The sequence below is a fragment of the Martes martes genome, assembly GCF_963455335.1.
Source record: "Martes martes genome assembly, chromosome: 5".
Taxonomy (NCBI): domain Eukaryota; kingdom Metazoa; phylum Chordata; class Mammalia; order Carnivora; family Mustelidae; genus Martes; species Martes martes.
The window spans coordinates 33049564-33075395 of record NC_137892.1 but is presented as its reverse complement, the minus strand read 5'-3'; the positions used below and the strand labels follow the sequence as shown (position 1 = coordinate 33075395).

Here is a 25832-nt window from a genome sequence, read left to right as displayed (position 1 = left end):
CGGAGGCACGAAGTCCCCAGGCTGGCCTCTCATTTTACAGTGTGTCCAAATGAAACTAAACCACGTGGAATTTTGACTGCAAGGTGGCTGTCAAAATGGTTGTTATTTTTGGATGAAACACTACTCACTAATATTTCACTGTTCAACTGTCTGTCAGAACAGGCTCGCTTAGCCTCGGACAGGTACGGGGTCCAGCCGCCAGGGACCTGGGTGAGAAGCCAGCAGTGCCTTTGTGATGGCCTCTCCCGGGCTACATGGATAGATGTTTCTCCCAGTACACCTGAGCCACGAGACAAAGGGCTTCGCACTTCCTGAGATGCCTTTTAAGCCAGCAGCCCAGTGACTCAGATGAGTGCCCCAGACACCACGGTGTATTTCCAGCTATAAAGCACTTCTGCATCTTGCCACCACCGGCAACGACAATGAACACGTGCCCACACCGTCCAGTCTGCATGGCACTCTCCTCTGCATCGGCTCATTGCGTCTTCACCATCGCACGCCAGCCCTGTGGCCTACAGGAAGCTAGGATTCCCCGTCGGCAGATGGGCAAGTACTTTACCCCAAGACCGTGGTTGGTGAAGGGCATCTAGGGCCTGAACCTAGGCTGCCAAATTCTAAGTCCACCATTCCAACTCATCTCTCTGGAACTTCGGTCTGCCCTTGAATAGCACTCTCTTCAAAGGGGCCAAAGGCCTCCCCACTCACACTTAAGACAGGGGAATTTCATTCCCAGAATCTCCAGACAGAGACCGGCACCATGCGGGCCCGAATGCTGTGATGGCAGAGCTGGCCTTCCCCACGTTAGCGGCAGATAAGCTCGTCCAGGGCAAACCGTGCTTTCTCTCTTTCCTACTTGCTCTAGCTGCTTAAGGTGTTCCTATAAGTCATTCGCTGCCAGGATACCTCTACTTCCTTCCCACCGTGTGATGAGAGGAATCACCATTCTGTCCTAACGGAGCCGCGTGCCGTCCAAATACAAGGAACACCCAGTTTCCGCTTAGTTTTGAGTGATGACAACAGGTAGTGCCAACTTCTTTCACGGAGTGAGCTGTTTTCTTCATGGAGGAGCAAGAAACAAGCACGACTTTCCTGAACACACACATTCTTGACAGGTTCCGCACTGTTTTCTCTATTATTTCCAGACTGAACCAGCTGCAGAGTCCTGCAGAAGAAAGGCGGTGCCCAAACCCCAATGCCAACGTCTAGGAATATTCTGAGAATTCCAGACAACTTGACAGTAACAATAGAAGGCATAATATTAATAGCTACCATCTGCTGAACTGGGGTTTGGGCTAAGTCAATTTCATGCAGTATCTCATTTAATCCTCACCACAATGCTCTGAGACGGGTATTACTACCTCCTTCCCCCAAATGAAGAAACCCAGGCATAGAGCAGGGCAGGAAATCACTCAGGGGCAGAAAACTGATAAAACATAGCAGAGATGCTAATGCAGACTTCACCACTATTCTCCCTTGCTTGTGGGATGCATGTGCGTGTGCACGCGCACAGACCTGGGCAGGTGGATGTGAGGTTTAGAGATCAAATGCATGCCTTGGCAGGGGCAGGGACAGGGGGAGAAACAGGGTCAGGATCTCCACGGATGGGAGGAGCAGGGGGAGTCCTCTGGCAGCAGTGATAACACTTGGGGCTGGTAGTCAGCTCAGCTCTGAGTCTGGGGGAAATCTCTTTAACTTCCTGTGCTCTTTCATCCTTCTGAGAAGGATTTGTACCAGATGGTCGGTAAGATTCTTCTGGTTCAAACCTATAAGCATGTATTCCCGGCACATTCGCCTGCACAGTCCCCACCCTGAGGTCTGCATTTGGAGCTTTGCGTACTTTATTTGCCCACTAGTCCCAGAAAGTAGCTGCTAAAGCCCACCATATGAGGAAGCTTCACGATACACAGAATTGATCAGCAAAGATCTTTCTCCTAGAAACTGACAGAGCACTCAGAATCACTATCTAGTCCAATTCCCTCACTGTAAAGAAATGAAACAGACCCAGAGAAACAAGGCTCATCAAATCCAGATTTCCTCACTCCCCGTCCTGAGGCTTCCCACTCTCCCATATGGCAATCCAGGAGCTCCCGGGTAGTGAAAAAGTGTGCATATCCGAGTCCTGGCCTTGGAAATAGCAGGAGACATCTGCACACGACAAAGCAGCCTCATTCAGCTTCCACTCCAAGACTCCCCACATCCCGGATGCTCTAATTCAGATACACAAAGAACAAAATCCCTGGCAAAAGGGTCTTATTTCCTTCCAAATGGACATAGTTAGGCCTGTTCAGTGGTTTCCAGGGCTGGAACATTCCTATTTCTTGCCAGAACTCCAGCTAGGGGCACCTGCTGTGTAGTAACTTCGAGAAAGGTTGCTCACGGCCTTGAAACGTTAAACTCATTAAATATCATCTGCAAGATTGCTCACTGCATGCAAATCAATTTTTGCTGCCCAAATCAACTCAGAAAGCATCAGCCTTTTGTCTTTCATTTTACCTGATAATTTCATTGAGAGATCAGTGGCCCAGGTTACTTTTTAAACCTCTGCTGAAATTCAGTTGTTGAAAACGGCATTTAAGTCTGCTTCAAGGTGGTGGCATGAGAACAGCACTCTTAGAAGAAAAACCGACCCCATCCAAGGGTGCTTGACACAGGTGATGGGACCGAGTCACAAAGCAGGGCCCGGGTGCAGACCATGGAGGCAGCCACACTTAAAGTCACTCTTTCTCTGCCTCAAATAAGTGGTCAGGGAGATGGCACTCAAAAAGTGGAGGTGTATGGGGTGCCTGGGTGCCTCAGTGGGTTAAACCTCTGCTTTCGGCTCAGGTCATGGGTCCTGGGATAGAGCTTCATCCCTCTCTCTCCCTCTCTCTCTGCCTGCCGCTCTGCCTACTTGTGATCTCTGTCAAATAAATAAATAAAATCTTAAAAAAAAAAAAAAGTGGAGGTGTCTAAGACTGGCCATCCCAGCTTTGAAGAGGCTCCTCAATCCCACCCCCTCCAGGAACGTAAGCTCCTGTAAAAATAAGTCATACCATAATTTTTACTGGAAATAATATTAGCTAGCATGTGGGTACTTAACTATGTGCTAGCTGCTATGTTAAGCATGTAACATGCACTTTCTCCATCATTCTTCACATAGCCCTATCAAGTATGCAGTGCTGTTAACCCCAGTTTAAAGAGGTCAAAATTGAGGCTTAGAAGTTCGGCACCTTGTCAAACTAGGAAGTGGCAGAGCCAGAATGAAAGCCCCGGTCTAATTCCAGAGCCCGTCATGCCTCATGCTTTGCAACAGACTATCAAAGCCCTTCTGAGATCCTCCCAGATCCCCATGAAACTGATGAGAAGATGAGGTCTCCGACAGAGGGTTCTTTTTTAAAAGGTAGGGCAGAATTGCAACATTAGCATGGGGAAAAGGGCATTAATTCTTTAAAACTTCCAACACTGAGAAACAGAAGACAACTCAGCTGATATCAGACCCAGGAAGTTATCAGAGAAAAATTAATCTCCAGCGATTTCCACACCCTAAAAGGTAAAGAGGAAAATACTGCAGTGTAGGTGAAAAGCTAAATAAACTGAACATGGGAGGAAAGCTTAGTTTAACTGATCTTCAAAAAAAAAAAAAAGTGAGCTCTCTCCTCTTCCCCACTATCATGGTGTGTGTGGTTGACTGTTCCTCACTGTGTCTTCTCACGACTTTGAGGACTCAGCGATTCCTGGCCAAGAAACAAAAGCAGAATCTCTCCATCCCCCAGTGGATTTGGATGAAAACTGGTGACAAAATCACGTATAGCCCCAGGAGGAGACACTGGAGAAGAACCACGCCAGGTCTACAAGGAATCACAACATGGCGGGTGTAGGCACGCCCTATCAAGTTCATGTGAGATGGCACACATGGTCATGCTCTACCAACCTCACTTGCTCGTCATACCATATCACTCTGTAAATATCACTACCACTTGAGCAACTGGACATGTTCTACCTGAGAAATGATTTTTCTGTTTCTGTGCTTCCATACTACTAGTTTAGTTCAGTAATATGAGAGATTTTGGTGGGAAACAAATGATAAATTTAAAAAAAAATCTTAAAGCTTTTATTTTTTAATTTATTATATAAATAAAGTGCGATGGTTGCCAGTAAGAATAAGTCACTTAGTATTTTTCGCTAACCAATTCTTACTTTTTGTAGTGTTGTTTTCAAGGGAAACCAAAATTACATGCATATACAAGGATGTCTGGAAAGAAAACACTGACAAAATAAAGACACTGCAATAAACTGGTAGCACCCACTTAAATTTCAAGGTGTGTTGCATCTTAATGACACACCATGAAGGAGATGAAGGTATAACAATTAAATCCCGCTAATCAGAGGACATGAATATTTCAGTGTGCGCTAAATACTGATGTGATCCCTGAGGCAGAAACTCCCACAGAGAATTCTATGAACAGGAGGAAAAGAGTTCCCTGATAAGGCCTGCATTGTTCATAAATTTTTATATTAATCCAATTTAGCAGGTATTGAATTCCCTGTTCTAGGAAAACCAAGTACCTTTAATGGTGAAACAGTCAGTAAACTCTGCACATCAGCAGAGGACAAGGTACGTTTACAGCAATAGTGGATTGCTTTGGAAGGATCCTGCTTTTCACTGGATCAAGGACAGTGCTTTTTCTTGGGGAAACAACGGAAGATTTAGATTGCGTGTTTGCATGGATACATACACAGATACTTACTTATACACATATGCATGTATTAACACACGCATACACACGTGTGAAATCTGTAAGTACCCCAGACGCAAGGCATGTGCTTTCAGACTTTATTCATTAGAGCACAGGAGACAGCTAAGATGCTGACCATCGAAATATTCAAGATGGTCATTTTTATTTATTTATTTTTAAAGATTTTATTTATTTATTTGACAGATGGAGATCACAAGTAGGCAGAGAGGCAGGCGGGGGGTGCGGTGGGGAGCAGGCTCCCCGCTGAGCAGAGAGCCCGACGCGGGGCTCGATCCCAGAACCCTGGGATCATGATCTGAGCCGAAGGTAGAGGCTTAACCCACTGAGCCACCCAGGTGCCCCATGATGGTCATTTTTAAATGCCTCCTCAACTATTAAAATTACTTTAATATGCATTACATTTAAAGATAATCCCTTTCAAGTGTTTGATGTCAAAAACAAGTTCTCATTTCAGTGAAGGCACAAGCAGAAGGCACGGACTTCTCCCTCCTCACCACAGGCTACTGACTGACGGACCATTTTATACTCCCTAGTACATCTAATGCTAAGCAACAGGAAAGAGCCGGAGACACACATTTCAAATCGGCTCCAATGTTCTATCTCATCAGGGGTCCTGCTGATTGTTCAGAGAACAGTGCATTCAGCGAAAGAGAAAACGTCTGAATCTCCTCTCCTTTCCAAATCACCTAACCCAGCCCATACTAGCCCCAACCAGGATTACCTTGTTCCCTGAAAAGGAAGAAAATGGGAGAGAGAAAAAAATGGCCAAAAAAACTGTTTCATGATGAAAGGCATAGGCTTAACACAAAACAAAAACAAACCAAACCCCAGACCTGAGTACACCAGGTTCAGCCTTGGGTAAACTGTTAAAATGTTCCAAACCTCAGTTTATTCACCCTGTAAAATGGGAACCATACCCAACCATACAGAGCTGTAAAGATTAAATGAACACACTACAGGTAAATCACTTGATCACGGTGCCGCCTGGCAGAACGTGAGCCATAATGACCCTCATCACCTTAATTATCGTGATCATCATGTCATGTGTTGAGCTGGCTAAAAAGCGTTAAGATAAAACTGAGCCTTTGCAAACAATGATGGTAACTATTGTGCCTTCCTGTTTTCCCAAACCCTGATTAAGCAGTCAGAATGACTCATCACACGGAGGCCTAGAGCACATTAATCACAGGAATGTATCCTCAGTCTCTGAGCTTGTGCCACGGAATCCACGGCTCCCACGCCGTGGCTGCCCCTGCAGGAGAGCACGCAAACACGCAAGTCCTCAACAGCCTAGCAACTGGACTAGCCTCACACCCACCCTCGTGTTCCCTGCCCACGCCCGACACCCTGACTCCTCGTATCACACGGTAAGGGATGATCAGGAACCCAGTGGGACATATACAGTGACCCCAGAATTAATTTTCATGAAAATAGACCTGAATGTTAAGAAGACACAAGGCACTGTGGACAGGGATGTGCACAAAGATCTGTTCATGATGGTAAAAAAAAAAATTAGTTGAATAAATTGCACGATATGCATAATAATATACTATGTTGTCAATAAAATAAAGAAATGTATATAACAATTAACCTGGCAATCACGACTTCATTCTCTCAGGTCATTCAGATTGCTTCCCACCGTCCCCAACAGCCCCCTGGAACAAGTTTTCCCTTTCCCTTACCCCACACCCACCTTTTACTCCTCTTTATTTCTCGTAACACTTGTGACTACCGGACAATGTAACGTATAGGTTTTTTGCTGACCCATTTCCCCCATGAGACTATGAGTTCCCAGAAGGCAGATGAGTCGAGACCCTCGGAGAGACAGCCGACGCACAAGATGAACTGAGCCTGCCCTGGGATGGTTCAGACGGTATTCATTACATGGATAAATTGAGAAAACTTAAAAATTTGGATCAAAGAATTTACATTATCTTTAACCCTACCACCTAGAGATTGTACCACTCACAAGTACCTGTGAGACATTTTTCTATGTGTAAATATACTTAAAATGGCTTATACAAAAGAGTATGTTTACTGTAGTACTCTCTTCTATACTTTGGCCTCTCCGGGTAATTCACCATATCGTAAACATCCCCTCCCTGTCATCAAATCTCTAGACCAATCCTCTATCCCTCAGTGCTCCCTCCAGCATGTCAATGTTCCTTTTGATAAGTACTACCTAGGACCAAGCCCAGCACTCCCGATGAAATCTAGCCAGCACACTTCCTACGAGCCAGAGACCATGCCAATTGCCTTAAATGGGTTGCACTGAATTCTCACTGACAAGATAAGAGCTATTATTACTTCATTATGCAGATAACAATTGGGGGCACAGTTTTTCTAGTACTTGAAACCCCAAACTCCCAGGCTGACCTATCCCGTTTACCATTATGGCACGTCACCGGCTACGCATGTTGGCGTCGCACATTCTCAGATCCCACGATCCGGCGCGGGCCAAGGGAAAGAACCGGAGGAGTCAAGATTGCAGAGTTGGATGGTTCCCAGCACCAGATGGTTTCTAGCACTGCTGCACAAACTGGAAAAGCCACTGGCACCAGAAGGGAGTTTCGGTGAGCTCCCCTGTACTCGCCCAGCACTGGAAGGAAGGAGCTACAGCGCAGGTGAAGGGCAGGGCCAGACGAACCCAGAACGACCCCCATGCATACAAGTGAGCCCTTCACCTCCCGGAGCAGGTGTGCCCCCCACCGCATCTGCCAGAGCTTGCCTGGCAGGGGCCCGGTGAGTGTTGCACAATCCCTTGCCAAATCACAAAGATGTCAGAACTGCAGCTGAACGCTAGGACACAAGCAAGTGAGGCACAGGCTAGAATCAAACACTGTGGTTTGAGTCGAGCTTGACAGCATTCCCGTTCCTTTCCTGTAAGGAGCCCTTGTCCTTCAAAGGCACCCTGCCCTCCTGCTTTGCCTCTAGAAACCACAACACAACGGGAATTCCAACAGGTACATCACAGTTCAGCATTAATCAACCAAGTTTCCCTTCCCCCCTCCCCTCTGCTCTAACCTACAAGGAACACATTTGATCACCGACACCTCGATGATTTTCTCTCTTATGGGTTTATTCCCCTTTCCTGGCCCCTCCATTCCCGGACTCATGCTGAAATGAATAAAGTACAGCGGGGGTGGTGGCAGACCCCGCTGGCCACAGGCAGGGGGGCTAAGGGCAACGTGAGCTCTCCCGCAGCAGTGCTCATCTCCGCCCTTCTGCTGTCCTGGGGCTTCTCTAATAACCTGGGAGCCAAGCAGCAGAAAGGATAAAGAGGAGGCCATACCAGAGGGCTGATGAAAGAAATGTTCCTCTGGGCACAGACACTGTGAGTTGTCTCTGACTTTTCCGAAAGGAAGGATCCCCCAGGGAAGAAGGCATGGCTTGCAACACACCCAAGCGTGTTTCTGGACTTAGCTGAATGATGTGGACAGAGACCAACTATCTGGTTGCCTAGGAGGTGGGGAGGTTTTATTTTACCACAGGGCCTCCCAGAAGTCAGCTGTTCCTTCATCACGTGTTTTGGATAGGGCATTGCTTTCGTCTCATCACATAGGTTCACTTGCAAACTGAATTCCTATTGTGCTTACGGGGGACAAAGTGCCTGTTTTCCCACACCCAAGAAGTCTGCCTGATCATTAGGTCAAACACGCCATGCCCAAACAGGAGGATTCCTGACCTCTGACTTTCTTGCACGGTCTACCCCCTCCCCAATACTCTTTGCCCTCCTACCTCCTTGTAGACAGGTACTAGAATGTTGACAAAAATTCCCTAAAGTCCCCTTATTTTGCTTCCTGGGAGCAGAAAGGCACTGAGCAGAAAAAGTATCCAAGATTCCTAGGCTGTTTAAGAATGAAACATTTCCAACCTAGACAAAAATATCCAAGGAAAGCCTAAATCTAGCAGCGACTAGCAATACTGCAGTTTCAACAATACGAAATCCCAAATTCACCCCAACTATTAAAGCTTAGCTTCACGGCTAAAGAAGGTGACGCTGTCAATCGCTGGGCATAGGACTCAATGGGGGGGAGCAAGATTTTGCCTGATATTTAGACGCAATTTCCTTAGAGGCTGGAATGCATTGCTCTGTGCACCCCCAATTCTGGAATGCTAATTATAAAACTGTGCTGGGGTTATCGTCCTTCAGACGCAAACACCGTCCCGAGACGGATCAACAGGACGACACATCAAAAGACCCTGCGAGATCATCTTCCCATCCATCTCGATCCCGGGCATCATTTTATAGAAAATTCTGAGCTTAGTTCTGGGCTCCCAGAAAAACAGCACAAATGTGAATGGGCTTATTTAGCTCTGAGGCAAGAAGGATGAAGGCAAATGGGCATGAGCTGACAGGCCTAGGAGGAGTTCTTCCATGCAGAGTCCCCAGCATATACAGCCCGACATGATGAATTTATGTTTTGGCACAAGGACCCGGGTTTGCTCCCAAGGTCTCCCCTGAGTGGAAACTTCCTGGCAGGTGCCCCAGTGGCTGTGGAATTCCGCTCCGGGAAACCCTTTCAAGACAGGGGGCGAGCCTCCTCTCTCCGGGCTAGTGTGGGTGCAGCACCGCCTGGGGAGTTCAGTCTACAGCCTCTGGAAATTCATTCCAGTCTGATGCTTCTCTCATTTTACGCCAGGAGATGAGCTGGGGCCAAATAAGGTGAGCCAACACACAGAGCGATTATGGAGGACATTTCTCTTCATGTGCCAAAGGAACACAGAGGTTATTTCCAGGGATGCACAGACCCCTTGAAGTAAGCTTTCTGGGGTTTGCTGGGTTTAAAAAAAACAAAAAACAAAAAACAAAAAAACAAAAAACAAAAAACAAACCGATAGCAAGTGCATCTACGGGAGCGGAGCATCTGTGGGCTTGGGTTCCCTGCTGCACTTTGGCCTGAGAACTAGGGCACTGACATACCCACGGGGGCCAGAGCCAGCCACAAAATGACTGCGTCGGAACTGGGTATATATTTATTTAATTTTTTTAATATATATTTATTTAATTTTTTTAAAAGAGTGCAGTCATTTTTTTTTTAAAAGATTTTATTTATTTGACAGTGAGAGAGGGAACACAAGCAGGGGGAATGGCAGAGGAAGAAGCAGGTTCCACATTAAGCAAGGACCCCCATGCAGGGCTTGATCCCAGGACCCCGGGATCATGACCTGAGCCGAAGGCAGATGCTTCATGACTGAGCCACCCAGGCATCCTGGAACTGGGTACTTAAAGCGATTGATACGTCAAGGAAGAGCTCCCCCTCTCCCACAATAACAGGGTGAAAAAGGTACAGAGAACTCTCCCCTCCAATCGCAATGGAAGAGATCTAACTTCCTTTCTAGCTTTAAAGCGATTTCTCCTGGGGCAGACACGCCTAATGTACGGCATCGGTTCGCCCTTTCAATTCACATCTCAAAAGAAACTAAAATTATTCAGAAATTGCCTCCTGTCCCAGGATTCTTTTTTAAAATTACAAAGTTAACCCGCCTCATTCCAGATTTTACATTCTTTTGAGCAACAGATTCATGTTCACAAAGAAAAAGTGGGAACATCTCAAATCATTTCCTGCGGACTCCCAGAGCTGGAGAGTGTCCTTGTAAAGCAACAAGGTTAAGCTGACTTTCCTTTAGTCATTTCACATGCCCAGTGTGCATTAAGCCTCAGACAAGTTCCAGCAAGCCCATCTGGAGCTTATATGGGGTGTAGTACACACTCACTTCAACACGGCAGCCGGGGAGCCTTAAGGAATTGATAACTTGAAATGTGGACTGTTACCGTTTTGCTGAATATGTGTTCTTTTTTTCCTAATAAATTCCAGATGGTAAGAGTAGCTTCATATCCATTCAGACCAGTGCTTTACATGATCTGTTCTTTGAAACCTTCTGAAAAAACATGCATTTCTTTCTCTCACTGCATTTTTGGGACAAAAACACAGTTATTCATGTACTTTTTAAGAAAAAAAAAAAATTTTTAAAAAAGATTAGCCATGCCCCATACGTTAAGTGATTTCCACAGAAATATCTTAATAGAGTACACAGGATAAAGCTATGCTAGGAAAGATGCTAATATAAAGCAGACCTTGCCTACGGTGAGTTCAAATTCCAGAATATACCATACGCACAAAACTCTTGCGGTTTCTGGAATTCCAAATCTCCAAGTTTGAATAGGGAGCAGGCCACAGCAATGCAAGCTTCTCTTCTGTGTCTGTGGTTTTTTATGAAGCCCTCTTAGCGGATGGGGGGTAGGGAAGAAGACAAATGACTCAAGCTAGAGAGGGTAGACCAACACAGGCACCAAAGATTTGGCAATGCTAATTCTACGTACTGCATTTTATCCCTTTAAGTCTATAAAGCAAAGACTCCTTGAGTTTGGGCTAGACTAGTAACAATAACTTAGGCAGGCTTCAGCCCCCAGAATACCCATCAGCTCTCCTGTAAGCATCTAATAGAAGTTGGCTAAGAAAACAGACAAGGTGAGGCCCCTTGTGCCTCCCCCTCCCCAGTCCCCCGCCCCAGAGCATCCTGAGTCCGCCCAGTAGAGAAATTCTGGAATTGTCACCATCCCAGATGCCTGGTGGAGAAGGAGGATACTGATTTGCATTGCTTTTGTGGTTCTGTAGACAAGAAGGGAAGAGGGAAAAGAGGAAAGAATTCAATCCAAAGGACAAAGGGAAAGGAGAACTAAAATGGACATGCTAGATACATGAAGGCAGCCATTAGTTCTGAAGGAAGCCAAGAAATCCAGAAGGAGAAAGGAAAAAGGAAAATAAGGAAAAAATCATGATGAGAATTAGCATTATAGGTTTAAGAAAAAAAAATAAAGCAGGCCCTTTGGGAGAAACAGAACAAAACCAAGCTCACAGACGCAGAGAACAGACTGGTGGGTGCCAGAGTGAGGGGAGAGAGCCGGGGAGGAGATGGGTGAAATGGGTGGAGGGAGTCAAAAGGTACAAACTTCCGGTTATGAAATAAATTAAGTCCCGGGGATGTGACGCACAGCATGGTGACTGTCCTTAACAAAACTGTAGTGCATTTGTGAAAGCTGCTAAGAAAGGAGAGCCTAAAAGTTCTCATAACAAGAAAAAAACACTCCATAGTCATGTGTGATCGCGGGTGTTAAATAAGACATGGTGCTGATCATTTTGCAATACATACAAATATTGTATGTTTTACACCTGAAGCTAACATAAATAAATTTGTCTATCAATTATATCTCCATATTTTTTTTTTCCACAAAATGTGCCATTTGAAAGACTTCCTGCAGGATCACTCCTGCAGCTAGATGTGTCGAAGCCCTCATCCTGCCTCGTCTCCTCTAATCCCAACCCCACCCCTTCCCAGAAGCACACGGAGGAGCAGTCATACTTAGATAATTGGCTGGAGTTGAGCTGTGGACTAAGAAACAGCTTGAGGTTGTTCTCAAAAAAGAATTCTCTCATTCAGACCTGGTCGAACGGCTCAGGTGCAGAGCCAAGGGGGTTCATGTTCAAGTTCAGATATTCCATGCAGGTCACATGCTGGCCACAGGGAGACACAAGGGCGGGTTTCTTAAAATGCATTGACTTGCCCTCCTCCCCGTGACAGATCACCTTTTGAACTGCTGTGGGATGACCTAGGAGAAAAACAGAAAGCTCCGCAGCCAGGCACTCCTGTGTGAGTGTAGGGAACAATCAGAGAGCTGTCTGGAAAACAAAATGCTTCATTTCTTTAATAGTAGCTATTCAGGCAGCAAGAGGCAATTCGGGGGCTAGTCGGCAAAGCGCGCTGCTTGGGAGACAGGCACAAATGATACCATGCGATCCTCCCCACCATTTTTACATTGCCCGACATCACTTTGGTTAAATAATGCACTTTGTTCTGGGGAGGACAAGTGCATACTACCTTGGCTATAGCTACCACGATAGGATGAGATGGGTCTATCCCACATCTCAACTCCAGTGTAAAATGAGGAATTTTTTGTTATACATTGCACAAAGAAATTGTTTTTTGAAAGCGCAGGATCATGGACAGGCTGGTCTTCGTGGCAGGAAATAATTCATGTACCATCCGCATTAATTTTTTTCTTTCTTGCCTTCCAGCAACTACTTCTTTTAAACAAGGACAAGTGGAGCCCCAGGATGTACCTGGTCCCTTTCTTTCTTTCTTTCTTTTTTTTTTTTCTCCTCCTTTCTGTCAACGTACTTTATTTCTACCCTAGGACAGAAACACCCTTCTCTTGTAGGATTGGGCAATGTGCAATTTTCCCACCTCTCGGGCAGGAAGCCACATGGCTGAAAATTTGATGAAACACAACCACATGAATGATGGGAAGCTCACTGCTTCTTGTGTGTGCCTATAACTGAAGTACCTCAGGGCCTAACCTCTATCTACCCCCAACCCCTCCTATTGCTTATCTGCGCTGTGGAAGCTAATATTCGCCGTATCCACGTCCCACAGACACTGGGGAGAGAGGAAAATGTTTAGATAAAGGTTATAGGTCACAAGCACTATAAAAATATTATAGGATACAGTTCAAGGGGAGTATTTACCGACTTTTATATTTAACTCCTCCTACTTGGGTCTTCAAAATTCCTCTCTCACACACTTTACGTTGCCTCTGTTATAGAGTCTGCGAAGAAGTGATGTTGTGGGCGACAGCCTCTTTGCTAATGAAGTCGGTGGTTACAGTGTAAGCGAGCACCTCTGATGTGTTCTGTTCCACCAAAGAGCATGAAGGAGAAGGGATCTTAAGGACAAGATTTGAAGTTTGAGGGTCAGGATCCACATATTGCCAAATTACGTGCCATATGGTTATGCTAATAGGAGTCTCCTGAAGTCAGGTCTCCTACAGCAAAGTAATGGTGTCTGGCCCCCACACTGGCAACTCTGAATTCTGAATGGACACTTCACTGAAGTACTGGGAATGGCCGCCGCTAAAGCTGTGGCTTCAAACACATCAGGTGCTCCTGCGGAGCATTTCTGCTCTGTCTGGGCATTTGGCCATGACCTCAATGAATCACAGAAAGTGAGTTCCTGCAAGTTCACTCAGATATCTGTTTTCACACAAAACATCCTATCACAACTTCATACATCCACCAGGAAGCTCCCGAGACAAATTCTGCAAGGTGTAACCACAGCATGGTCCAAGGTAATCTCCTATTGGACAGGGAGCCATTTTCTTAACCCTGGAGACTAAAGGAAGAAGCACAGAAAGTAGAGTGGTTTCATCACTTGGGTACCGATTAGTCTGCATTCCTGCCCCAAAATGTATTAAGGTCCTGTCTCATAGTTAGCTAACAAGGGCAAAAATGCACAGACAAGCAGAAGGTCGAAACCCTCTTTACCCAGAAAATATAATCAGTGGCTCTATGTCCCCTATCATTTCATAATGGCTCTTGGGCAGCCTCCAAGAAAATCAGCAGCCATCAGGAAGGAATTCTCCAGAAATTGTGAGGTTTCAAGGCACATAGCATTTCAGAGAGATCTGTTTGTCAACCAAGGAGCCGTGGAACTTGGCGGTAACTGACACTGTTGTCGGAAGCCCCACCTAAGGAAGACCCTCCCTTCCCTGCCTCCATGATCGATCTACCATCAGCTGAACTTTTGGCCTGAGAAAATAAAATGGAAAGCTATTCAAATGTGGCAGATGGACTTCGGGCACTGTGGAAGCCTTAGAAAGAAAAAAATTATTATTTACAGAAAGGATTCTATATGAAAACACACAGGACACTTTTCTCCAGTCAATGAGTGGAAGACAACAGAGACATGTACCAGTGGACAATTCATACCAAATGAACATAATTCAGTTCAAACAATCCAGGTGCCTGACTTAATACTGATGACCAAATTCCACTTATAAGTGAGACAGGATTCAGAGCTGAATGGTGCAGTTTCTGCCCATATGACCACAAAACAACACAGGTAAACATCTCAGGTGTCACGATCATCTCTTTCAGATTATTTAATAGCCTAGGTAAGGTTTTGGAGGTGATTATAGCTTCTTTAGCAATTCATGTGGATACAGAATAGCCTTTATCTTCCTTTCATTCCATATGTGGTCACATACTTCCTGTAGGTTTAGAGCTCAGAAATCTTTACTTTCCATGTACAGAGCTTCCTAAGTAATCTTGTTGGAATAAAAAGGACCAGAGGTGGCAAATGTAAGAATTTGCTCTTTCTACACACCTCCTAAACATTGACAGATCCCAGAGGAAACCTACAAGAAAGAAGACTTCACCCATGGCCATCTGTCCATCTTGATGTCATTACCTATGTGCTGGATATATCATAATTTAACCAATAACCGGTTACTGGATGTGTGAACAATTTCCCTGGTTGTATAATGCTGCAGTGAAGAATGTTAGGCAAATTCCTGGAAATAGAATTATTTGTCCAAAGCCTCTGAATGTGAAATTGCTTCCCTCACAAAAGCTGAGGAAAAGCTACTGCAGTATATACTTCTGCCAGGTATATCTATTTGCTTTACTTCCAGCAAATCTAGATAGACCATGTAAAAATTCCTTCTGCCAATATGGTTCCAAAATGATTGTCTTTGTTTCCTTGATTATTTGAGGCTAGGTTTTTTCCCCTAAGTTTATTAGACATGTGGCTTTACTTTCCTAATCGCCTGTTCATGTTCTTTGCCCATTTTGGCAGGATGTTGACTTCTTAGAGTTTGAAGGGTATTATAGATACTCATCTTTCACCATATGTATTTGAAGTTATTCTTTCCTAGTTGACTGTTCTGTTCACCTTTTAACTTATATAGCATTTTTGGGCAGAACTGGTGCCTTCTGCAAGGTTGAAATCATGGCAGGTCCAGAAATTGATGCTCAATCCCATTTCACTGGTATCAAAAAATATTTCAACTCTTATACTCTCACAGGTAGAATGAATTGTGTGTACTGGCCACATACGGAGGCACTGAAGTATCAGATCATACTTCAAGTTAAGGTCTAAAAAGGTACCAGCTGTGAAAGCAACATAAATGGATTTTAACCTGTACCCCATCTATTAAGTTTCCATGCCTGGAGAAGCTAATGTCAACTCATGATGTGATACTCAATTTGTACAATAAATTATGAACTTGGAAAAAATTATATAGCATTTTTTGCATCTATGTTTTATATTATTAAGTTGTCTGCATAAATCTTCTTTGCAGATTTTTTTTTCCCTCTGCTTTTTGTTTAGAAATTTCTTCTTTACTCTAGTCAGAGAGTTACCTACATTTTCTTTATTTTCTAAAATATGGTCATATTAAAAACCTTTATTCCGTATGGAATTTTATTACATAAATTACCAATCCAAATTTGTTTTTACTTAACAATTGTCCTAGTACTACTAAATAATTAAACCCCTACTGTTCTTCTTGCTGCCATTACGGTACAACAAAATCCTCTTTATGCTATTTTAAATGACGGTATTTTAACATTTAATGTTACATTAAAACATCCAGTTTTTCAAAAATATTTTAGATATTTATTCTTTGGATAAAATCACCATGAAGATTTTTTTTTTTTTTAATCACGTAAGGCTTGAATGAGAACATTAAACATGAAACTTCCACTCTCCCCATCTCCACCCCCAAAGTCAGTGAGTCATGTGTAAGCCTGCTAAAAACATGTAGTGGCTCTCCTGAATCCAGATGCAAATTCCTCGAGGACAAACACATGCCTGTTTTTTCCTCAGGGTATCTTATTCCCAGCAGTTATTCCAGCACAAGCACAAGCACACATATAGTTAATAAACGAATGAAATCCAAGTGGCCCAGAATTTTTTTTTTTTTTTGGTCTTGAGTATCTTATTTGGTTTAGTCTCTCTAACCCGAAATAGCTAAAACAACACTCTAACTCTGAATGCCCTTGTAGCAAAGGTGTACAAGGGACTTACAGGCCACTGCGCGAAACTCTGATCAATGGCATAATGAATCCAAAGATGGAGACCTCCATAAATTACTGCAATAGCGACACAAAGGGCAAAAGAAAGAAGAGGTTTAACGCTCGGATATACGAAGATGGACTAAAACCACAGAGTAGGAATTTATGCTTGAGAACTATAGAAACCTTACTAGAGTGGGCTCCCCTTTGTATCATTGCCATGGAGGAATAGAGTGGTCAGCAAACTGCTTTTAAAAAGTCCTGGCGGCGGGGGGGGGGGGGGGGGGGGGGGGGGTCATTGGAGCCAATGCTAAGAAAGAATTAAGACATTTATAGAACAATGGCTCAGGACATGGGTGGGTAGAGAGAGAAGCAACCTGGGTCCAAAAGATGACCTGACTCACGGCTCCTGACCCATCCCTTCTTCCCAATACCTTGCTGAAGGAACTCAACTAAGAAAAAGCAACCAGCTGGTGGACGCTGGAAGGAATGATGTGAATTGTGCCCAGCCTACTGGTAAGGATCACTGGCATTATTTAGGATATCCAGGAAGTACCTCTTTTGACTTAATTTACTAGTTTTAGGATCTATTTACAAAGATACTATAGCAATGTAATAATGACATTGAACTAAACAAGCAAAACAGAGACCGCTCATCTACAAGGGAGTGAATGAATAAACTGGCATATCCGTATTTTGCAGCTTTGGAAAAGAATGAGATCTACTGGAGATCTTAGAAAACCATGATATATTGGTAAGTTTGAAAGAAGTTAAAGGAGGATGCAGACAGTCTGATCTATTTCTATAAAGATATTTTCCGTATTTGTATATATGAGCATAGATGGGTACTGAAGAATAAACACTGAGTTGTTAACATGCATTAAGGAGGAAGATGGAAACACATGGAGGAAAAGGGACAGAGTTGGCTTTTGCATGCGATGCTTCCATGGCATTTTGACTTGTTAAAATGGGCGCGTATAGCTTTTGTGCCTTGAAAGGGAAGGCTAATAAATTATTATTCTTGAAAATAAATAGACATATCAACAAATTTTGAAAAATGGATATTAACAATGCAAATGTAAAATTATCTCAGAATTATCAAATGTAGAACAAACAAAATAATGAACCCCATTAGAACATACTTGAGACAGCCAAGCTTTGATGACTCAAAGCTAGAAAGAGGTACTACAATTAGTTTCCCTTTGATTTCAGGGACTCATTTATTCTGCTTATCTTAAGACAGAGCTAATAGACCAAATGATTTTGAAAAGTCCTAAATGGTTCTCAACATTTGGGTATATTCCAGGAAGACTGAGTTAATTTAGCTATTCACAGAGTGGCACATTTGACAGGGAAAATGCAAATCAGATTACTATAGTTGGTGTTCAATTAGCCACTCAAACTACAGGGGAAGCAGTGACAGAGAAGTAGAGATGAGGTTATATCCACCATAATTTATTTGACTTTTGAAAGCCTTGTTCAACCTGCTCAGGAAAATATTAAGGAGGTTGTATGAAATGGCAAATGTGCTATGGCGTAACTGGGAATAAATTAAAGATCACATGACAGTCCTTATAATATACTCTAAAATATAGTTAACCCTAAGAAAGAGATAAAATGGTCCCCAGTCAACTATCCCTAGAGTATTTTTCATGTTTTCAACCTGAAGGTCTTGACCCATGAATCACTCTAGAAATAAATTTAGGTTGTTACGATCAGCATAGGTCTAGATTCAAAAAAGGAAAAAAAAAAAAAAGTTTGAAAACCACTGCATTAAATACTCCCTTTTTTCCTGCCCCCATTCCTATTCCTACACCTAACAGCAGGAGCGAAACACTTTCAAGTCTGTTGGCCACATCCTGTGCTGATTTTCAAGGAGCTGATTTTGCCATTTAAAAAAAAAAAAAAAAAAAAAGTCAGGTTCAAGTATCCATTAGAAAAGTAAAGAGATAATTCTATTTTCTCCACCTCACAACAAAGTGTTTGTTATAACAGGTAAGTGCTTTGCGTTTGGATCTCTGAGAAATAATTCCCCAATTCCCTTTTGTTGTATATTAAAATGCCATGTAAAAATAAGGCGGTTACAACAATAGAGATGTAAGGCTGGGCTCAGGCTAGGTTCTGAAGTGTTGCAGCAACAGCCCCGCACCAGCGGCAAGAGCGCGGGGACCCTGCCCTGCGTGCAACAGCTAATAGCTAACTCTCAAAACTGAAAAGTTCCTTCTTGCCGGGCGCAGCTGGCACGTGCAATTCCAAAAACTACTATTGTCAGCAGAATTCTCAGGGTGAGTGACATCTGTTGCAGCTCTACCACGGGCCTCACGCACAAGTGAAACACTGATCTCAAACCCAGCAGCCATGGTGACAGCCTTCCTGTACCTCGGACCGGTACGTCCAGCTGCCTAGCAGACCTCTGTGCCCAGGGATAAGCTCACCCGCTTCCAAACGCAACCCGTCTTCTTCCCTCGCAAAGCCAACCCGTTCCCCCATCACCGTGCTGGCCTGCTGGCTGCTTCAACCCAATGAGCCAGGTTCTACATGACTTTTTGCCTAAGCCAGAGACAGGGGCATCCTTTTTTGAATTCTTCCTCCCTGCTCCTCACTCTTACCATTAGTTCCTGTTGATCTTACCTCGTAAGTCATTCCGGAAACTGTTTGCTCCTCCCCATGCCCGCTATCACCATTCTAACTGAGGATGCCATTGCTCCCCTGGACGGCACCAACTGCGCTTTACTGGGCTCTGCTGCCTCTGGCCTTCTCTCCCAACTGCTCTCCAAAGCCAGAGCCGACACTCTAAATGCAATTCTGAGTAATGCACGTCACTTCTCTTGCTAAAAGATCGCTATAAACAGGAACAACCCTTCAGTGACTTTCCTTTGATCTTAGGTAGAGTCCGAATTTCTCAATCTGGCCTAAGAACCACACCCTTCCCTCCCTGCCCGAAATCTATGTTCTCTGGCCATACTGAACAGATGGCAGTTCTCCAGGTATGTTGCAACCCCTGCCTCCCACCCCATGCCACTTAACCGCACATCTCACTCGGGTGGTTTCTGAAAGGTCTTCTGGAGTCCTGGGGGGCACCATTCCCACGTGCCCTTCCTCCTTCCTACCGCAGCATCTACCTCACTACCCAGTGGCTCCATTTCTTGGGTCCCCTCCTCTAGATTCCCCCGAGGAGCAGGATTGTGTCTGACTGGTTTACAACACCCATCACTGTGCCTAGCACACAGCAAATGTGGAATGTGTGTATGGTGGAGATTAGCATTACTCAGTTCCCCTGCTAGGGGGAATGGGAACTATGGGAAAGTTAACCGGGCATTGGAGGGCCCTCGTGGGACTTGCACAATGACACAGTATGGACTTCTGGCAGTGGCCAGGGAAGCCATAAAGCCTCTGAAATGCACAGGGATGGAAAACCTACAGCTAAGAGGTTTGTGTGTCGGCCACACAATTGCAGAACAAACGTGAGCATTAAAGTCAATTATGTAAGCCTGCTTGGGATTATGAACAATGTTAACATTAAATATACTTTACCTTTAAAACCACTTTATATAAAGAAATTACATTTTGAAAACCACAATTACACCAGCTATTAGATTTCTCTATGGTCCTTTCCATTTTTTAACCATGTGTTGTTGTTTTTTTAATGGTTATAATCACAGTGTACATACATTGCTCATTTACTGTTATCTTGTATAGGTTTTCATAAGTGGGTGTAGAGTCTTCATATGTTTTTAATGACTGAGTAAATGTTATCAAGTAAATACTCAATTTTCTTAATCATATACAGGAAATTTCTGATCTTTACTAATTTAAATAATGTAACATATATATAAAATGTTTATATGTACACTTTTTTTTTTCCCAAATCAGAACAGAGTTAATTTTTTTTCCCATTTCGGTGGTGACAAAGACCAGAGGAAGGAAGAGATGCTGCTCAGAGAAGCAGCAGCAGGGATTCAGACGGGCAAGGTGCAAGTAGAGGACGTTCTGGAAAGACCTGAGAAGAGCAATTCCAGAGCTACTCTTGGTCCTCAGTCAGTTAACTATGGTGCTACCTTTCTGCTGTCCCTGTCCAGAAAGACAACATTCCAGTGGTAAGCGGACCATCTTGACATCTCAGCACCCAACAGCTCTTCTAACAAGATGGCTAAGTATCTCATTTAAACACGAAAGCCGTGACTGACAGCAGAGGACTCTGAACTTCCAGTAACTGAGGGACTAGGAGGCAAGAAGAAGAGCATCCAGGGGAGGAGTGACTACCAGGACAGAATATTTATTTACGAGGAACACTGTGGGGAGCATAACCAAAGGAATAATATAATCTCTACCCAATCTGCCCACAGCTGGCGGTCACCCCATAATACTCCCTCCTCACCCCCAAGTCCGGTCCTGGCAGGGACGGCTGAACTTCCCCCAACAGCCCGCTGCCTTCCTCAGTGGGCTTCCTATAATTAAAATTTGATGCAGCACTCAGGTAAATATTCTTTCTCACACGACTGTCATCTTCTATCATTCTTGTGCTAACCTCAACAATTTTCCCTTTCCACTTCCACTGTCAAGGAATAATAAAATCCTCCTGGATGTCTCATTCTTAATTAATATGCTGTTTTCTTTTCCTCCCACCCTGGTAGCATGGATCCAGTTCTCGTGGAAGGCAGAGGGGATCTCAAGTCTCCCTGAAAACACGGAGCTGTGGTCTCAAGTCGCTACAGTCCTGTGTCTGTCCATCCTATTTATTTTATCAAAAAAAATCTTGTAACAATATTTATACACCCTCTAAGAAGCTGTGCTACTGTTAAGCCTTGGATTTAACAGAGTTTAAAAATCAGAGGACAAATGGTCAACAAGTCGTACTTTACTGTTAAAAATGCTATATATCTCACGCGTCACTCCCCACCCCCACACCTCTTCTGTGCCTCATTCAGTACCCTACAGAGACTCCTTAAGAACACAGTCTGTGCTTTCAGCAATAACTGACATCCCTGTAAATCCATGTAATGTTCAGAAAATAAATCCAGTGCTCTCTCTGCCCACAGAGCAACATTAATCTTATGAACAGTAGTACAGAGCGTCCTCCCCTCTTCCCCTGCTCCCCTCCCCTCCCTCCATCTGCTTTAAGTAGGGCAAGTATTTTACTCACGTTAATTGTTCTGACAGATGAGGATCAACACTGCTTTAATCCATTTGCAGCCGAGCACTAGGTACATTTGTCTTCTCCAACGCTGTTAGAGACAAGTACTTTGGCTGTTAGGAACACGAGCTACTTCAGGGCCGTGCTCAGGACTCTGAAGTGACCGGCTCTGGACTCCTCACGGAGGGAATCCAAGGGAAATTCTTGCCAAACCTGGTTCAAGGGTTTCGGATTACCATTGTGCTCGTGTTTTAAGACTTGAAAAACTGTAGATGCCAGATTTTGTTAAATTAAGGCCAGTTGGATTCCATTGATTTCAGAAGTTAATGTAGTGCCTCATTTACTAATTAATTGTATGCAAGTTCTCTCAAAGACAAAAGGATGGGGCTGATTTGCAACGACGTGGATGGAACTAGAGGGTATTATGCTTAGCGAAATAAGTCAATCAGAGAAAGACAACTATCATATGATCTCCCTGATATGAGGAAGGGGAGATGCAACGTGGGGGGTTGGGGAGTAGGAAAAGAATAAATGAAACAAGATGGGATTGGGAGGGAGACAAACCATAAGAGACTCTTAAACTCACAAAACAAACTGAGGGTTGCCGGGGGAGGGGGGTCGGGAGAGGGTGGTGGGGTTATGGACATTGGGGAGGGTGTGTGCTATGGTGAGTGTCGTGAAGTGTGTAAACCTGGCGATTCACAGACCTGTACTCCTGGGGCTAATACATTATACGTTACTTTAAAAAAAAAAAAAAAAAAAGGACGTGGCTGAATTCAGTAAGATTTTACTCAAATTCGGCAACTGTGTTAGGACCCGTGAGCCTTCTGCAAGGATATACCACCTATTTACATCTCACACTGGGGAACACGAGAGCCCAGGCCTGCTGATGTTTCTAAGAGCAGGGCCTTAGACACAGGCACACCTGGGTTCAGATCCCAGCTCCACCATTTGTCACCTCCATGCTCTGTGGCCGTGCGTATTGCAAGTATCCAATGATTTAGCACGTGTAACACCCAGCCCGGTATCGTCCCGAACCAAGGGCTTTGGGGTGTTCACTTAAGCTACTGCTATGCATTCCTACGTCTTGGTTTTGAATTCTCTGAAAAGTAGCTTCACATGCTGTACTATGTGTTTCCTAGATACTTCTACTCCCACCTCGCGAGTGCAGCTGAAGACGACTTCTACAGAGAACGAGCTCAGTGGTGGCCTGCCACCCTCCTCCCCCAATTCGAGCACAGATGTAGCTATTCACACCGTTCTCCCTGAGCACTATTTCACTGCCGACTCTAGACTCCACTGGCCCATCTCTACTGCTTACCGCCCTCCCCCCGACCCAAACCTGGTTTTGAATTTGTCATTTTCTCTTTCCTAACGCTTCTATTGGTCTCATTTCTCTTCATTTCCATCCTCTGTCTCCCATGCTTTCAATTTAATAACCTTATACATTTCAAGTTTTCAGTTCAGTGCTTCCAGTTCAGAAATCTAATGACGGAAATAAATACGGTATGACTCAGATTTGTGGACTATACTGCACAGAGAAAGCCCCTGCCAAACCCACTTGCTGTCTTCCCAGACGGGACTACTGACTTCCTCCTCCTCCTTCACTTCACCCCTCTGCTTTCAAGCCTGCTCAAGCTACACTGGTGAGAGGAGAAGAGTATTCTAGTTCGTGGGCTCTTTCTCCTTCACCTTCCAGGCAGGGCTGAGTGACCCATGAGCAGCTTCTTAACAAAAATTCCTATTACAGACATGGCAAATGCTTATGCTACACTGTCAGCACTTCTTATCCAAAACAAATACCCCATTTGCACATGTTAGGATCTCGACAATGTCAACAGGACCAGTTTTTTTCTCTATACACCAGTAAATATTAAAAGGTAAATGGTGAACAGCAATGTCCACAATAGCCAAACTATAGAAAGAGCCCAGATGTCCCTGGACAGACAAGTGGATAAAGAAGTTGTGGTATATATACATACATACATATACATACACACAGACAGAAACACACACTAGACGATTACACAGGCATCAAGAAATTGAAATCTTGCCACTTGCAAAGACATGGATGGAGCTAGAGGGTATTATGCTAAGTGAAATAAGTCAATCAGAGAAAGTCAATCATCATAGGATCTCCCTGAAACGCAGAATTTAAGAAACAAAGCAGAGCATCATAGGGGAAAGGAGGGAAAAATGAAACAAGAGGAAACCAGAAAGGGCGACAAACCGTAAGAGACTCTTCATCTTGGGGAAACAAACTGGGGGTTGCTGGGGGTGGGGGTTGGGGGTGGGGAAGGGATGGGGTGGCTGGGTGATGGACATTGGGGAGGGTAGGTGCTATGATGAGTGCTGTGAATTGTGTAAGACTGATGACTCACAGACCTGTACCCCTGAAACAAATACCACATTATACGTTAATTTTTTTAAAAAAGGTAAATGGTAAATATAACTGGATGTGGGATTTTAGGGAATTTTGGCTTTAGTATTTTTCTGACTTCCTATATTTTACAACGAAGGGCAAAATTACTTCTCTAATCAGAAAAAAAAAATTCTAATTATGTGAAATAATGTCCTATCCCCATTCAGCACTCTATACTGCAAACTGTCATTAATCCTGTTTATAATTTAGTCTGAAATAATCCTAAATAGCCAATTCTAATTTTGAAGAGCCATAGCTTTGACCAGCCAAACTGATTAAATTATACTGATGTAGCAGTGACCTAAAAACCTATATGCATTCTTCCAAGCTCCAAGTTTAAGACCAACAAATGTCTTCATGAACTCGAAGACAAATTAATAAAGACAACTCAATTTAAATCGCCAGAAACAGACAATTTAGACAGCTGCCAGGTTTCGACAAGGCCTAAAAATAGATTTTGACGGGAAGCTTTGAATCCCAAGAAGCAGGTTCCCTGGTTCTGTTGCTAACAAAATATGCCCGGATGCACACAGGCCTCTTCAAAGACCGTGTTAGGCGGGGGTATAGTTCAGTGGTAGAGCATTTGACTGCAAAGACCGTATCAGGCAAATTTGAGACCAGCACTATTTGTTGGAAAACCATGACCAGCCTTGAACTGTCCTGATCAGAATTCAGAAATAGGTTCTGGTGAGCTACACTTTCACAGAGACCCAAAGGAATTCAGCTTGGCTGTTGTACTGTTCCTAATAGCTTGGCTGTTGTACTGTTTCTAATACTAATAGTGTTTAAGCATAATATACATTATATATATTATATATACATTACCTACTAAGAGATAATGTATATGAACTCCAAAGACGAAACTGATAGCATCCAACGAAAGTCCCTTGCATCTCTAACTACAGAATGGAATATAAATGAGAGAGCACGTATGGTGGCCTTCACTATATGCTGATTACACAGTGCCATCAGAAGAGTGGGGTCAAATCGAACTTTATTCTCGGGGCCTCCGTTTCCCCAGCTGCAGGATACCTAGCCCACTGGAATCGATGCAGCCAAAGGGATGAGTATGAGCAAATGGAAAGGGTTAACAGCACTGACAGACGAGAGGTTCTGGGCTTGCAGTGTTAACCGCAAAATGCAGACCTCAAACCAAAATGAAGCTCATCCGTCCGGATAGCTCCTCTCTTTGCAGGTAAAAGTCACAGATCCAAAACCAACACGGCATAAAAATAAGATCGTGAAACTGGTCACCGTGAAGAACGAGCCAGTGTCTTTGGCTGGGACTGCAGTGCCCCCCACCTCCCCATGCAGGACCACCTCCCTGCATCACCCGTTCTCCCCCTAACCACCCAGCCGGAGTGAGCTGCCCGGGGCTCTGTGTCAGCTCAGAGGACTCTGCTGGAAGCATCCTGTGTCTTCCTACGGTAATAGCCACCGTGCTCTTCTCCCCTGGGGGGACGCCTTACCTGTCAGGTCAGTTTCTCCATCAGGGGAGCTTTAAAAGAGGTGTTCACAGGATGGGAGGGATTAAACTGCCTTATGCACATCATACAAAACATCTGCCTCCCATTAGCATTTACCAAAAGGCTGACATGAAGGTACCCCTCACGTCTGTTCTTCTGTCAGAGCACTCAAGCCCGGCCCGGCGGTGCGGTGTGGTTAAATGGGCACACACATTCTTT

General features: G+C 44.2%; 1 protein-coding gene and 1 pseudogene across 2 annotated transcripts in view; one reads left to right on the top strand and one right to left on the bottom strand.

Moving 5' to 3' along the window:
- MCC (MCC regulator of WNT signaling pathway) overlaps positions 1–25832 on the bottom strand; it is a gene marked incomplete at its 5' end in the record, with an annotated part of 263687 nt that overhangs the window by 114101 nt on the left and 123754 nt on the right. The gene's annotated exons all lie outside the window — the stretch shown is intronic.
- LOC308343650 (ATP synthase membrane subunit K, mitochondrial-like) lies at positions 15525–15702 on the top strand (annotated as a pseudogene). Its single transcript has one exon. The product of its transcript is annotated as an ATP synthase membrane subunit K, mitochondrial-like (transcript).